The sequence below is a fragment of the Ursus arctos genome, unplaced genomic scaffold, assembly GCF_023065955.2.
Source record: "Ursus arctos isolate Adak ecotype North America unplaced genomic scaffold, UrsArc2.0 scaffold_22, whole genome shotgun sequence".
Classification (NCBI taxonomy): Eukaryota; Metazoa; Chordata; class Mammalia; order Carnivora; family Ursidae; genus Ursus; species Ursus arctos.
This window is the reverse complement of record NW_026622897.1, coordinates 10,683,274-10,697,501: the sequence shown is the minus strand read 5'-3', so window position 1 is coordinate 10,697,501 and position 14,228 is coordinate 10,683,274. Positions and strand designations below refer to the sequence as shown.

At 40.3% G+C, this 14,228-nt stretch overlaps 1 long non-coding RNA gene across 1 annotated transcript; it reads left to right on the top strand.

The window, feature by feature from the left end:
- The first annotated feature begins 8,553 nt into the window (after positions 1 to 8,553).
- On the top strand, positions 8,554 to 13,974 carry LOC130544541 (uncharacterized). The gene is made up of 2 exons (XR_008960909.1): positions 8,554 to 9,197; positions 11,684 to 13,974. It is a non-coding gene; the product is annotated as an uncharacterized LOC130544541 (long non-coding RNA).
- The last annotated feature ends 254 nt before the right edge of the window (positions 13,975 to 14,228 follow it).

Genomic DNA, 14,228 nt, shown 5'->3' with positions numbered 1-14,228 from the left:
TATTTGGAGAAAGGAGTCCCATTTTCTTGTTTCTGCTGCTAAAGACAAGCTCAAGACGATCTCCACGTGGCAAGAGAAGTCCTGTAAGGCAGTTCTCCATGTCTGCAGTCCCAGAGGAGCAACAGAATTCTAAGCAAGGCCCCTGGATACTGGAAACCTCTGACTTTTCTCTCCCTATAAGAGCTCCCACTGCTAGGACCTGATCTGATTTGATAGAATTTATCCTCCGGGATACAGAACCACGCAGGTAAAAGCACAGCTCCCTAAAATTCAAGAAGCTGAGCTTCGGACCTTTTGTTGACAGTAATTCCATGACTTTGGATAAAGCACTTCAGCTCTCTGGGCCTATTTCCCAAATTAAGGAGTCAGTGTAAGGCTTGTGATTTTTTTCAAACCTTGCTCTGTGAAGATCCGGGTGCCCTAAGGGGTACTTCAGGTAGTGCCTGGAGGGGCAGGACTTAGAACAGGTGCCTGGTGGGCAGGGTGCGAGTTCTGCCACATCATTTCAGCCAGGCCATCAGCCAGGTGAACCTATAGGTGTGTTGGACTTGTGGGAGGGCTTTTGATTTGAAGAAAGCTCCACTGCTTACAACATGTCGGAAGACCGTGATGTAATCAACCACATTTGTTTCTGTAATGTACACGTGTAGGTTAGCATTTCAACCTCTTTCTCTCGCATTTTAACAGACCTTCCCAAAACTTACCAAACAAGAACGATTGATAGAATTCCAGTTGAAAGGGGCAGTGTAATTATAAAACAATTTGGCATCCTATTCTTCCTTAGTTTTTCACTCTAAACCACGCCCCAGATACCCCTGGGCCTCTGACCTACTCTTGCTGCTTCTAGGAAAGAACAATTATAATGGAAACATAATCTATTTATCCAGTTTCCTCTGGGTAAGGGAATAATAAATTTTCTACTTATTTGCCCGTGAACCATGGTTCACGATTCAGTGCCCAGAAAACATTCCCGTGGTCAAAAAATATTATCATGTGCCAGGAACTGTTCTAGTCTTTACAAGATAAAGTGGACAAAAAGGCACATGAATTCTCTGCCATCAAAGAATTTACACTGTGATAAAAAGATAAAGATATAAATTAATTGCAACTTGCTAAAGTAGTATCAACAAAGTATATGACGTAATAGAATGGACAGTGGTGACATGCTGGTGACGGAGGCGACAAGCTATAGTAGAGAAGTCCTCTCAGAGAGGAAGGCATTTCAAGTGAGATCGAACTAGTGGAAAGGAGGCATCCATGAGAGAAAGCAGGGACAGAGAAAATGACCGTTGTAAAACCCCTGAGATATGATGGAGCTTGGGATGTTTAAGGACCAGGAGATCATTATGCCTGGAGTATTGTCAACACAGAAAACATGGAGGGAGAAGTTAGAAAGGTGGGGGCCAGATCACGTATGACCTGAATAGCCTACGGCAAGGAGCTTGACTTTTATTCTAATTACAATGGGAAGGCATTTGAGGGAGGAGAAAATAGAAGGAGCGGGGAGAATAGGAGGAGGAGAATGCCAGGGAGGGAGGGACTGGTTTCCTGAACCCAGGCATCACGGAAGACTCTAGCAGTTGCTAAGGTCAGAATGAACAAGAGTTGGGAAACCATGGGAACCCAGCACAGCACGTGCTGTTCTGTTAATGAAGTGACTTCCCATGACCACTCTTCAACTGGGGTGAGATGGATAAAGGGGCATTGGAGGTCTTGCTAAAGGGGCAGATTTTTTAAAGAGACACACAGAGAGCTATAATTTTAGAAGAGAGACTAAAAATTAGAATGTGACCTAGAGTTTATAAGAAGAGAAAGAGAAATATGTGCGTAATGTAATATATAAATCGTATAAAGTGTAGGCTCAGATGGCAGAACACATTCGGAGTAGCTCTCAGAGGCGCAAACCTCTGCTTCTTCCAACAACCCAATCCTCATAAACACAGACGTAACTGTCCCTGTGTCTCCTTGACATTTAGTATGGTCGTTTCCCGTCTGAGACGACTGCCAAGTGTGTGCACAGCAAATGCAAGTTGGTCTTCTAACAGGAGGGAAAGGTGAGAACGTCTGGCACTCAGCCCTTTGGGCAGGATGGATTCTTACAGGTGGATCGATACTCCTAGAAGAAACAAAGAGGTAAATATTTCCAAGGAGAACCATTATCAAGCGGCAAGGATGTTATGAAATATACTGAGAAGAAACTAAGAAGTTGAGTGTGTTTTAATTACATATGTGAGGATCCTGCTAAGGAGACTGTTTGAAAAACCGGTATGTTCTAAGTACCAGGTGCTGCTGAATTCCTGTAGTTGTACTCTCGTCGTTGTATCACTCGAGTTCCAATTAGAAGGTAGAAACCGCACTGTGAACCAAACCAAGGAGGACTCATGGAATTATTAAATGCTTGATAAAGGAGTGATTGCCGTATATAAGGAAACCATATGGTACCCTTAGGGTAGAGGGAGGGGATCCAAGGAAGGAGCAACGTGGAAGGGGCCCTCCCAAGGCAGAAGGTCAGACCTTGCTGGTGGAAGCAGCAGGGGCTGATGGCTGGCCCAGGCCATAGCTGGCGTGCAGTCTGGGCAGGGGAGAAACAGCCGCTGTGGTGTGAGCAGGGCTCAGGTGATTGGCAGGCGGGCGCACAGGCATGCAGGGCAGGCGGGGACCTGGGAAGCAGGCAAACTCTGCGGGAGACCTGCCGAGGGAATGGGTTCCCATGCAAGCAGGAGGCCTTCATAGCAGGAAGATCTGTGGTGTCCTTTTCTGTGTAGCAAAGGCCAGGGAAGATTATCACTAGTCCGGGACGGGGCTGCAAGGTCACCAAACGATGGACAGGTTCTGGGAACAAGACGGGAGGAGCTCCACGAGACAGCCCATACCCACACCACCAGCCCGCTGCAGAGCCCCTGGAAATAGCAGCACAGCTCCTTCCTCCTGTAATGTCTCTCCAGTGCCCTCTACTGAGCAAGTTTAACAACGAGCAGGAGAGATGCTGGAGGCGATTCGGTCGGTTATTGCAGAGAGTATATTGGAGGGTGAGTTTGGAGCTGAGGGACAGTAAGTTGATAACCGTTATAGTCATCAGCCTACTCCTTTTTACTGGGTCATTTCCTTAGGAAACAAGACCATGCTCTAATAATACTCTATATCTTTTAAAAAGTGCACAAAATTTTTAAAACATATATATAAAAAACCCTTTCTATAGATCCCTGATATTACATCTCTCTTGAGTTACCGTCACACATCTCCCCTTTGAACAAAACTTTCTTGAAAATGTGGTTCTATATTCACTGTCCTTACTGCCTCCTATTCTCTGTCATAACACGTTCCACGTTGGCTTATGTTCTCCGCCACTCCTGTTAAGGTCACCTTTGTGTTGTCAAATATAATGGCCACTTGTCTGTGTTCATGCATCTCAGCCTCTCGGTGGCATTTAAGTTGAATTCACCTTGGGGCGCCTGGGTGGCACAGCGGTTAAGCATCAGCCTTCGGCTCAGGGCGTGATCCCGGCGTTCTGGGATCGAGCCCCACATCAGGCTCCTCCGCTATGAGCCTGCTTCTTCCTCTCCCACTCCCCCTGCCTGTGTTCCCTCTCTCGCTGGCTGTCTCTATCTTTGTCGAATAAATAAATAAATAAAATCTTTAAAAAAAAAAAAAAAAAATAAGTTGAATTCACCTTCTTCATTCAGACGCTCACTTTCCTTTGTGTGACATGACTCATTCAGCATTTTCCTCTTGCTGCCTAGAGACTACTTCTCCCTCTCCTTTGGCCATTCCCCCTCTGCTACTTGGCCTCTAAATTTGGAATAGCCTGGGGTTCGATCCTACTCACCTGCTTTGCTCTGTAGTCTCATTCTGGGTGATATTTACCCTCTGGTTTAAATACCGCCTATGGTTTTAGCGACTTCTAAATATTTGTCTCCAACTCCAATCTCTCTATTGCATTGAGGAATTGCATATCCAATTGCCGACTTAACTCTCTATTTTCCTGTCTAGGGGGTATCTCAAACTCACCGTGATGAAAGTAGAATTCTTGATTTATATACCAAAACACACTTGTCCCTAGTAGTCTCCAGTTCAAGAACTGTTAGCAAGACCCATACAGTAGTCAGGAGCTATCCTTTATTCACCCATTTCTCTCCTCTCCAAGTCCTGCCATATTTCGTTATATGTAGACAGTCTGTCCCTTTACTTTCATTCCTACCGTCCTGGTTCCGGCTCTCCCACCTCTCTCCTGGAGGTAGGCAACACCTGGTCTTTCTCCTTATAATCCTGAAACCTCTGTAAGGCATTCTCTACACAACAGCCAGACTAATCTTTTGAAACTGCAAATCGGATTATTTCACACCCTTAGATAAAATCTTTCAGTGGATTCTAAATCCAGCCTCAGGGCAAGTGTCTCCTAAGAGATAATTCTTCCTGACCACACAATCTAGATGTAGGTCCCTCCATCTCTCTATTAGTTAATTACTTTATCATGTGCCCTCTTTATGTGACTATGTATCACTATCCAAGATGATCTCTCTTAGTTTTATGTGTGATTTTTACCTGTTCTACTTAATGCTGGATTCTAAGCTCCTTAACTGTGTGGGTCTGACGTTGCTCACTAGATGTTTTCTCCACAGCATCTAGAAAATGCCTGGAATATATTGGTTCAGTCTGTAGATGTTGAATAAAAGAAAGACTCCTCTTACCTTTGCCAGGGAGAAAGCTAGATGCAACAATGGCTAACAGACACCTATTTGGAATTACAGAGCTATTTATGTGCAGAACGGCATGGCATGTAGTAAGGACACGTTCTCTATCAGGAGAACATGTCCATGATTATTACAGAAAGACTCCAAGATTCATCAAGTCTGCGAAAGCCCATGAGATGTCTATCACAAAATATTTTCATGTCGTGACTCAGAAATGAAGAACTTAGGGACAAAGCTTGTACTTTTCATTATTACCTATTGATGACTGAAGCTTTGAAAGGGAACAGAGAGCATGGCCAGTTGTTAATAGTTGCATCTTGTGTTGCCAGGAAAGATTTGCTCTTCTGGAACATGAGCAGTGCTACTGATCCATGTGGCTCCTGGAAAGGGCTTGGCACACTTAGAAAAACAAGGAAGAATAAGATTTGGTCTCTGACCAGAAAGTATTCATAATCCAACTAAAGAGATAGACTTGCGTAGAAGTAACTTAGGAACGAACCCGGGAGTCTGCACAGTCTAAACTTCTGTATCTCATACCAAGTCAGACTCTAAACGTGTCCTTGGATGGGTTTCCCGCTTCCAGAACTAGGTAAGGTTCATGTTGGCTGTATATTCCTGCCTTAAATCTATTGTCCAAGCTGTTCCTTTTTAATGGGAAGAAAACCCTTCCTAGCATTCTCTAATTAAAGAGAACTGTCCTCCTTCAAGTCCCAGATCTATACAGGCATAGTCAACCACTCCCTCTTCTGTGCACTCATGGCACTATTTTCATATGGCTGTAATGTAATATTGTATTAGAAATAATTCTATATGTGCCTGATAACATAGATAACACTGAAACCAAACTACATCTTTCACGAGGGCAGAGAATATACCTTTATCACTTGTAAACAATTCCAGACCTTCAGAGCTGAGAGACCATCCATGGATTCCCAGTTGTTTCCAAGTCTGCAGTTGCAGGCAGGCATGCCGTACATGACCGGGACTAAATAAATGAATGAGTGATTAAATAACTTAGATGACTCATGGGGATAAAGCAAACTTTCAGGTAAAACTTCCCTGGAGATAAAGGGTTAATGACGGGAAATATGACTCCCTCTCTTACCTGCCATCAACTGTATTACCTCTGTATTAAACATCTGTTGTTTCTGCCCTGACCAATACTCCTCCTTCTAGTAACAGAGCCCGTCTTTTCCAGAACTGCACTTACTCTGCTTTATACCACACTAGTGGAACTGTCAACCATGTGGTTCTGCTCCTTTGGATCCTATCCAGCCATGAAAGCACTATCTCCGGTGCATAAGTGGTTGGTCCTAGCGGAGTCCATCGGGATTGCTATTTTTGGTGTTTTTTCTGTGACCTATAAATTCTGGAACTCTCATTGAGAGATCTTGAACACTGAAGACCACGTATGCCTTAAACTTCTTGGGACTACAGTGTGAAAAGGATCAGTCTGAGAACGGATCCAAGAAAAGCGGACAGTAGACCCTAGAGGCTTAGAGAGCTGGCTTACCTTATTTGACCCCTAGATGAGTCATTCAGTTTCCTTTCTCTTTTTCCTTTAGCTGTCATGGAAATTACTAGCATGAGTTGGAAACTACAACTGGAAGAGGCCTGGATAATGTGTTTTTGTAAGGTCAACTTGCCCCTGGAGAGTAATAAATAGAGATGGCAGATGCAGTTGTAAAAGTCATTACAAACCATAGAAAATTAGCAGAATTCAACAGTCCTAGAATCTGTGGTTGATCCAAAAAAATTTTCTGGATACTCTGATGGGAAATAGTTGAAATGATAGTATTTCTGTCTTTTGCTTTGAATCTTCTGGAAATAAGTAAGGGGGACACAAAGAGTTTGTATGGAGACTGAATGGTTTTATTTCATATATTTTTCCTGAAACAAATAGTGAAAGAAACAGATTAAAAGAACTGCCAATGCCTGCATATGTTTTTACACTTAATCCTCACAAACCCTAAGAAATTTGTTCTGCTAATATCCCACTTCATAGATGACTAAATTCTGCCTATAGATCAGTAGAAAGTTAAAAACTTGTCCAAGATTCTAAAGCCAGGCTATGAGAAACTTCTGTTTATAAATATCCAGTGATAAGAGATAGACAAGTGACTCACAGTATGAAGGAATAACAAGATGTTAACAGTAGAAAGTGGGAAGCTGATGATAAATAAGAAAAGCTATGGAATTTATTCAAAATGGTGGACTTGGCACATGCTGTAACCTTCCCTCTAAAATAAGTCCACAGAAATGTCTGGAAGGAGATTTCTAAAACTTCATTACCATGACAGAAAAGAAGAAGAATTTCCTTCAACAAAACAGAGAATGCAAGAAAATCCAAAGACTAATATCAGAAGGAATGAGATTAAACTTGAAAACACCAGTCCAAAATGAATTTGTGTCTGGACTGCCACAAAAGTTTCATATGGCAAGATCAGGAGAGAGCCCTTAGAAGACGGTAGCCTCCTAAGTGTGCAGTAGTAGTATGTCTAAAAGCCAATGTGTATACCTTAATTTAAAAGTAATTTATCGCTAATTTTCCAACGAATCATCATCACTGATCATGGATTACTGTAACAAATACGATCATGAAAAAGTGTGAAATATTGCAAGAATTACCAAAATGTGACAGAGACATAAGGTGGGCAAATGCCACTGAAAAAATGGCAGCAATAGATTGCTTTATGCAGGGTTGCTACAAACCATCCATTTGTAAAAGAAAACAAAACAAAAATGCAGTATCTGCAAAGCACAATAACGTAAGGTGTGTCTCTGTAAGTAGGCCAGTCGTGAATCTCAAATTCAAAGATGCATACATAACCAAAACTTCCCAATCATTTGAAAAAGGCGAAAACCTTAAAGAAAAAGCATCAAGCACAATGGGAAGAAATTTGCATGTCAAGGAAACCTTAAGTTACATAGGACATAAAATATAATTCATCGCTGGAGTGACATGAGAAGATATTGCAGCCGTTCTTAGAGTTCGCTAGATGTTTGCTAAACTAACTGTGTGCTAGAGGAAATAAAGGAAAAACTTGAAGGACACACTGAAAATCAAAATGAAAACAATACACTGGGTAAGATGAAATATTAACTCAAGAATTCCGAATACAGAATAAAAGGAAAATGAGATCAAAATTGTGAAAGGAAAGTTAGCAGGTATTAGTTCTCAGACTTAAAGGGTCATGAGCCATTAGAAGTGCCAAGCAATAGAAAAAGATCTGCATAAATTTCATAAGACCAAGGATGAAGAAAAAATTTTAAAAACTTCCAGAAGGATATTAACTTTGATATCTGATATTTCATCGGCCACATTAGATGCAAGAAGAAAATAGAACAGTGTCTTCAAAGCTAGGAGACAAATATTTTTCATCTCATAACCCTATACCACATAAGCTTAGCTATTTGTGGAGGTAAAACAAAAACCTGCTCAGTGTTATGTTGGCGCTTTGTGAAAGCACTCGGAGGAGAGGGTAACAGGGTGATGGGTACTAAGGAGGGCACGTGTGATGAGCACTGGGTATTATACATAACTACTGAATCATGGAACACTACATCAAAAACGAATGATGTGCTATACAGTGGCTAGCTGAACATAATAAAATTAAGTTTTTTAATAGAAAAATTACAACAAGATGAGAAATCAATTTAGTAGATAGGAGTAGATATAAGAAATAATATTGTTGAAGAAACCAGGAACACAACAATATTGCTATAATTGTGAGCTAATATGTAATATGTAAATTTAAGCATAAAGATTAGTAGTACAGGTGGTGATGTTAGTAGTTGATAATTGCTGAGCTTAAAATTAAATTTAATGCAAAATACAGTTCTAGGTTGCCTGGTGGCTCAGTCGGTGAAGCGTCTGCCTTTGGCTCAGGTCATGATCCCAGGGGCCTGGGATCAAGTCCCGCATCGGGCTCCCTGCTCAGCAGGGAGTCTGCTTCTCCCTCTCCCTCTGCTTCTCTCTCTCTTTCTTTCTGTCTCTCTGTCAAATAAATAAAATCCTTTTTAAAAGAAACACAAAACACAGTTCTAAATACTATACATGTATTCATTTAATCTTCCTAACAATTCTGTGAACTATATACCTGGAAACTGATAATATGGAGGCACAGAAAAGTTGAATAATTTGCCATTTGTCACAGAGCTAGTAGGCGGTAGAGGCAGGATGTGAACCTGTAAATAACACTGAGCTGCCAGACAATATTAACATGTGTTATGTACTGAACTGTGTCCCACCCAAATTCATATGTTGAAGTCCCAACCCCCAGTACTTCAGAATATAACCATATTTGGAAATAAGGTCTTTAAAGAGGTTATTAAGTTAAGATGAGATCCTTTGTGTAGGGCCCTAATCCAACAGAACTGCCGTCCTCCTAGGAAAAGGAAGAGACACCAGGGAGGTCCACGCACACAGGAAAGCATGTGAGGACACAGCAAGGAGGGGACCAAACTTGTCAACGTTTTGATCTTGGATTTACAGCTTCCAGAATGGTGAGAAAATTAATTTCTGTTGTTTACACCACTCAGTCTGTAGTGTTTTGTTATTGCAGCTCTGGCAAACTAATACTGATTTGAGTATAACAGCACAGCAATAGAAAAATTGTACATGCTAGTAAATTCTAGATGAATCTTTTAAAGTAGAAATTTAAGCTTACTGTTTTTTTTAATAGCAACTTATAAAGAAATATCTAATTTTAAACCAGAAAAGGCAAAAATGTAACAAAGGAAACACATTTAAAAAAAAAAAGAAAAGAAAAGAAAATGAGAAGAAAGAAACCAAGAAAGACCTGGAAATTAGGTTTACAAAGTAAGGTGGTAGAAGTCTAGTGTTAAATGGAAAAATACAAAGGAGCAGACTATTGGTACATCCAACAGCTTGGAGGGGTCTCTATGCTATAAATAAATGAAAAATCTCAAAATATCACAGATGATATAATTCCGTTTATATAACAGCTTTGAAATAATAAAATGATATAGACAGAATAGATTAGTGATTACCAGAAGTTAGGAATGGTGGGAGAGCAGGATGGCTGTGACTGCAAAGGGATAGATGGGGGCGATCTTTGTGGTGACAGAACAGTCTATATCTTGGTTGTAGTGGTAGCCACACAAATTTATATATGGGATAAAGTGATAGACCGCTATCCCCACGACTTTGACCAATGCCAAATTCCTGGTTTCACTCTTCTACTACAGTTAGGTAAATCGTAACCATCGGGGGAAAGTGGATGAAGGGCACAGAGGATCTTTCTGTACTATTGTTGCAACTTCCTGTGAATCCGAACTCTAAGTGCAGGGCACTGTTCTAAATATTGTCATGTATTAAGTTAATCCTCATCGCAACCTTATGAGCTGCATACCTGGAAGCTAATCATGGTAAGGCTCTGATAAGTTGGGTGGCGGTGGTGGTTTTTCCCATACAGGGAATAAGGGCCCTTGGTAAGCATGTGAAAAACATTTGTTCATTGAATAAATGCTATTAGACAATTACAATATTGAATAATAAGAGGAATCAAAAACAAAGTTGAAATAAATACTAGATAAAATAATATAATACAGAAGGAGATAATGGGAGCCAACTGTTTCTTTGCATAAAGGGAGCAGCAAAAGATAAAGATCAGTTTTAGGTTTTGTTAAATATGCATATTAAAATTTTTAATTCATAAACTGGATATAATATAGAATATTTTATATTCTATATAGAATGATTAAATTTCCAAAACTATAAAGGGGAGGGAAGGAGAAAAAAATGTAATCATCAAAATATAAGAAGATAAGCCACAGGGAGGATGCGGAGCAACAGGAACTTTCATTCACCGCTGGTCAGAATGCGGGATGGTACAGCCACTTTGGAAAACAGTTCAGTGGTTTCTTAGAAAATGAAGCGTCCTCTTACCATATGATCCAGCAATTATACTCCTTGATAGTTGCCCAAATGATCTGAAAACTTATGTCCACACAAAAATCTGCACATGGATGTTTGTAATAACTTTATTCATAATTGCCAAACCTTGGAAGCAACCAGGATGTCCTTCAGTAGGTGAATGGATAAACTGTGGTACAACCAGACAATAAAATTTTATTCAGAGCTAAAAAGAAATGAACTATCAAACCATGACGAGACATGCAGGAAACTTAAGTGCATAATATTGTTAAGGGAAAGAAGCCAGTCCGAAAAGACTACATACTATATGATTCCAACTATATGACATTCTGGAAAAGGCATGAGACCGTAAAAAAAAAAAAAAAAAAATCAATGGTTACTAGGAGTTAGGAAGGAATGAATAGGTGAAGCACAGGGGATTTTTAAGACAGTGAAACTATTTTGCGTGATAGTATAATTGTGAGTACATATCGTTATACATTTGTCAAAACCCATAGAATGTATGATACCCAAAATGAACTTATCCTAAACTATGGACTTTGGGTGAAAATGATGTGTCAGTGCAGGTTCATTGGTTGTAACAAATGTATCACTCCACTGCATGATGTCGACAGGAGAGACTGAATGGGTGGGGTGGGGGAGGGTGGGGCATATGGGAAATCTCTGTACTTTCCAATCAGTTTTGTGAACCTAAAAATGCTCTTAAAGTCCATTTTAAAAAGAAAAGTAATCATTCCAATGAGAGGACAGGAAAGAAGGGTGTGGGGAGGGTGGGGTAAGAACATAGTAAATATGAAGCAAAAAAAAAATGGTAGAAATAAATTCAAATATACCCATAATCACAGTGACTTTAAGTGGATCAAATTCTCCTTAATGTTAAATATCAGTGATTTATAAATTAGAATTAAAAAAATTTAAATCCCTCTTTAAGCTGTTCAAAAGACACAGCTAAAACATAATGACACAAAAAGTTGAAGGTTGAGGAATGGGAAAATAATAAATATAAACAAAAGGGAGGCTGTAATATCAATTTTAACATAACACAACTGTTGGGAGAGCATGATGACTAATTAATTGTTCTATTCTATAACAGCTGCTTCTACTTAGACCGTATTCCTAGATCAAGAACCAAGAGTAGTACGTCTCCGTTCTGGATCTGGCACTTGAAACGTGAGTCACCAGAAGGGTATATTGTCCTCAGGGAATGTCTAGACATAGGACTACAGTGCCTGGGAAAGCAAATAAACCTCTGGGTGGGATGAGATGTTCTAGGAATAAGTTTGTTAATGTCATGAAGATTATGACCTTGGGACAACTAGATTATGAAATTCTTAAGATCAAGGATAATGTTCTATTATTCATGTTTGAATCACTAGCACCTAAAACATGATACGTATAAAACAAATGTTGGGTGAATAAATGCGTGAATTAATATATTATGTACATCGTATATTATAACGATTTAGCTCTTCATTATCATGCACTTACCCAAATTATCGGCACAGTAAATGCTGCTGTACTTTATGCCAAAGGCCTATAACATGCAAAGGGAGTATCAGGATATCAGAATGCTCAGATAAACATTGTCCGGGCTTCCCATGCTCCCTTGTGAAGATTCCTCTGCTGTAACCCGGCCTGTGGTGTATTTCTACCACCTCTTTTCTTGCATAGCCTTTCCTTTATCGCAGCGATTCTCAAAGTATGGTCCACAGACATACACATACGGTCCACGTGCCAGCCCATTGACTACTTTTACTGGTCCTTAGCAAGATACATACAGAAATTGAGAGTAAGCATTTGAAACATTCTAGACCGTGTCAATTCCCATGACAGTTAACGCAGATTTTTATTGTATTTTCCAAAGTCATGGTAGCTGACAGTCGGGAAATAAGTAAACAACTTGTCTCTCAGCACGGATAGTTCAAGAGGCTTTGTGCCAGGGCTGTTGGCTGAATATAAGTCACTTGGGATCTTCAAAACCAAATCTTAGGAACTGGCACAGGGTTTAGGCATCCAGCCATAAGAAGACAGATGAAGCTGGAGTTATGTTTCAGAGCTAAAGTACTAGTCACATGGCAAAACCAAAGGGGTTAGGTGGGAAGGGCCTGAAGCAAGGAAGAAGAGCCCCCTTGACAGAGATACGACTTGGACCCCCTTTCCCTATCCTACAGAGCAAATAGTCCTTCCTGTTTTATTGTGTCCTATTCAAACTGGTAGAAATATCTCCACCACCCACCACTTCTCTGCATGGTGTCCACCAACAATGTGTCCTAAGTGGAGTCCTCTTCAGACCCCAGGTTTTCAGCGACGGCTACGCATACAGTAGAGCCACTGGGGTATTTAACACTATGACCACAAGGACCTACGTGTCTTAAAACTAAGAAGTTTCTATTCCGATGATTTCTGGTAACATATGGGGAGAGATCCAGGAATCTCAAAGATTTTCTGGGTGATTTTCTGGGACCCACCCAGTTAGTAGAAGCCGTTGAAGTCCGTCCCCACCCAACTGCAGTATTCTTTATTGCCTCTTCAAATTTCTGCCCTGGGTTAATCATAAACCAAGTGACAGTGAATAGGGATAGATGAAAATAAATGTCTTCAGGGACAAGAAAAACTAAGTTTTGTAGAGCCATAAGAGACCGTTCAGAACTCAGGAACTTTTCCAACTACCCAGATGAAGAAGTCACTAAAGCAGGTGAGTAAGCAAAACTATAGAGACTTCACTGTCTCTACTCTTGCCTGTGGTGAGCAGGAGAGAGGAAAAAACAAAGCAAAAGTAATTAGAAAACTGTGTCCATGCCAAAATCTTTTTTCAAGTAAGAGAAAGAAAGAAAAAAGGGGAAAGTTCAGAAGAAAAAATGTAGTAAACAAAACATTGCAAGAGCCTCTCTTCATGACAAGAACAGGCTCGTGTCCTGACATGGCATGAGAATAAAAGTTTTCTAATAACCAATGATCCAAGGTACCCAGTGCGCCATGGGGAACACACATATGTACATTCACTCCACCTAACATCTAGTTGGAGAAAGAAAGATGTCGAAAGTACCTGCTTACAGCGGATAATATTTTTTTGCCTTGTTTCATGTATGACACTGACTGGGTGGGAAAATGTATAAATATGTTACAGGAATTTGGAATGTGGGAGAGATCAATGTGGTCCAGAATTATTCTGGAAAGATTTCTGTAGAGATGGGTCCTAAGCTGGGGACTGACTGCCTGTCAAGTTTGGATTGGTACAGGGCCAGCCATCCCAGGTGGAAAGTAGGATGTGTCATAAAGTCAGAAACAGGGAGATTTTTTTGATCCGTGTCTTTGGATATGTGAGTGTCCTTGTACTGTATTTTATGTGTATGTTTTAATTTACATAAATAATTTTGTGATAAATACTCCTATTTCTTTCTTCACTTAGCGACGTGTTGAGCAGCCCTCCATGTTGCATGTAAATGTCATAAGTTGCTTCTGACTGCTGTCGGTTGTCCCACATCACACATCCACTGCATATGTCTTAACCATTCATAGTAACACATATTATAGTCCATCTAATTCCCTACAACGACATGCACAGATATACAGGAAACTGAAATAAAATTTTGAAAATGATTTTTTTTTTATGGACCTGACTGAAAAGTCTTCTGATA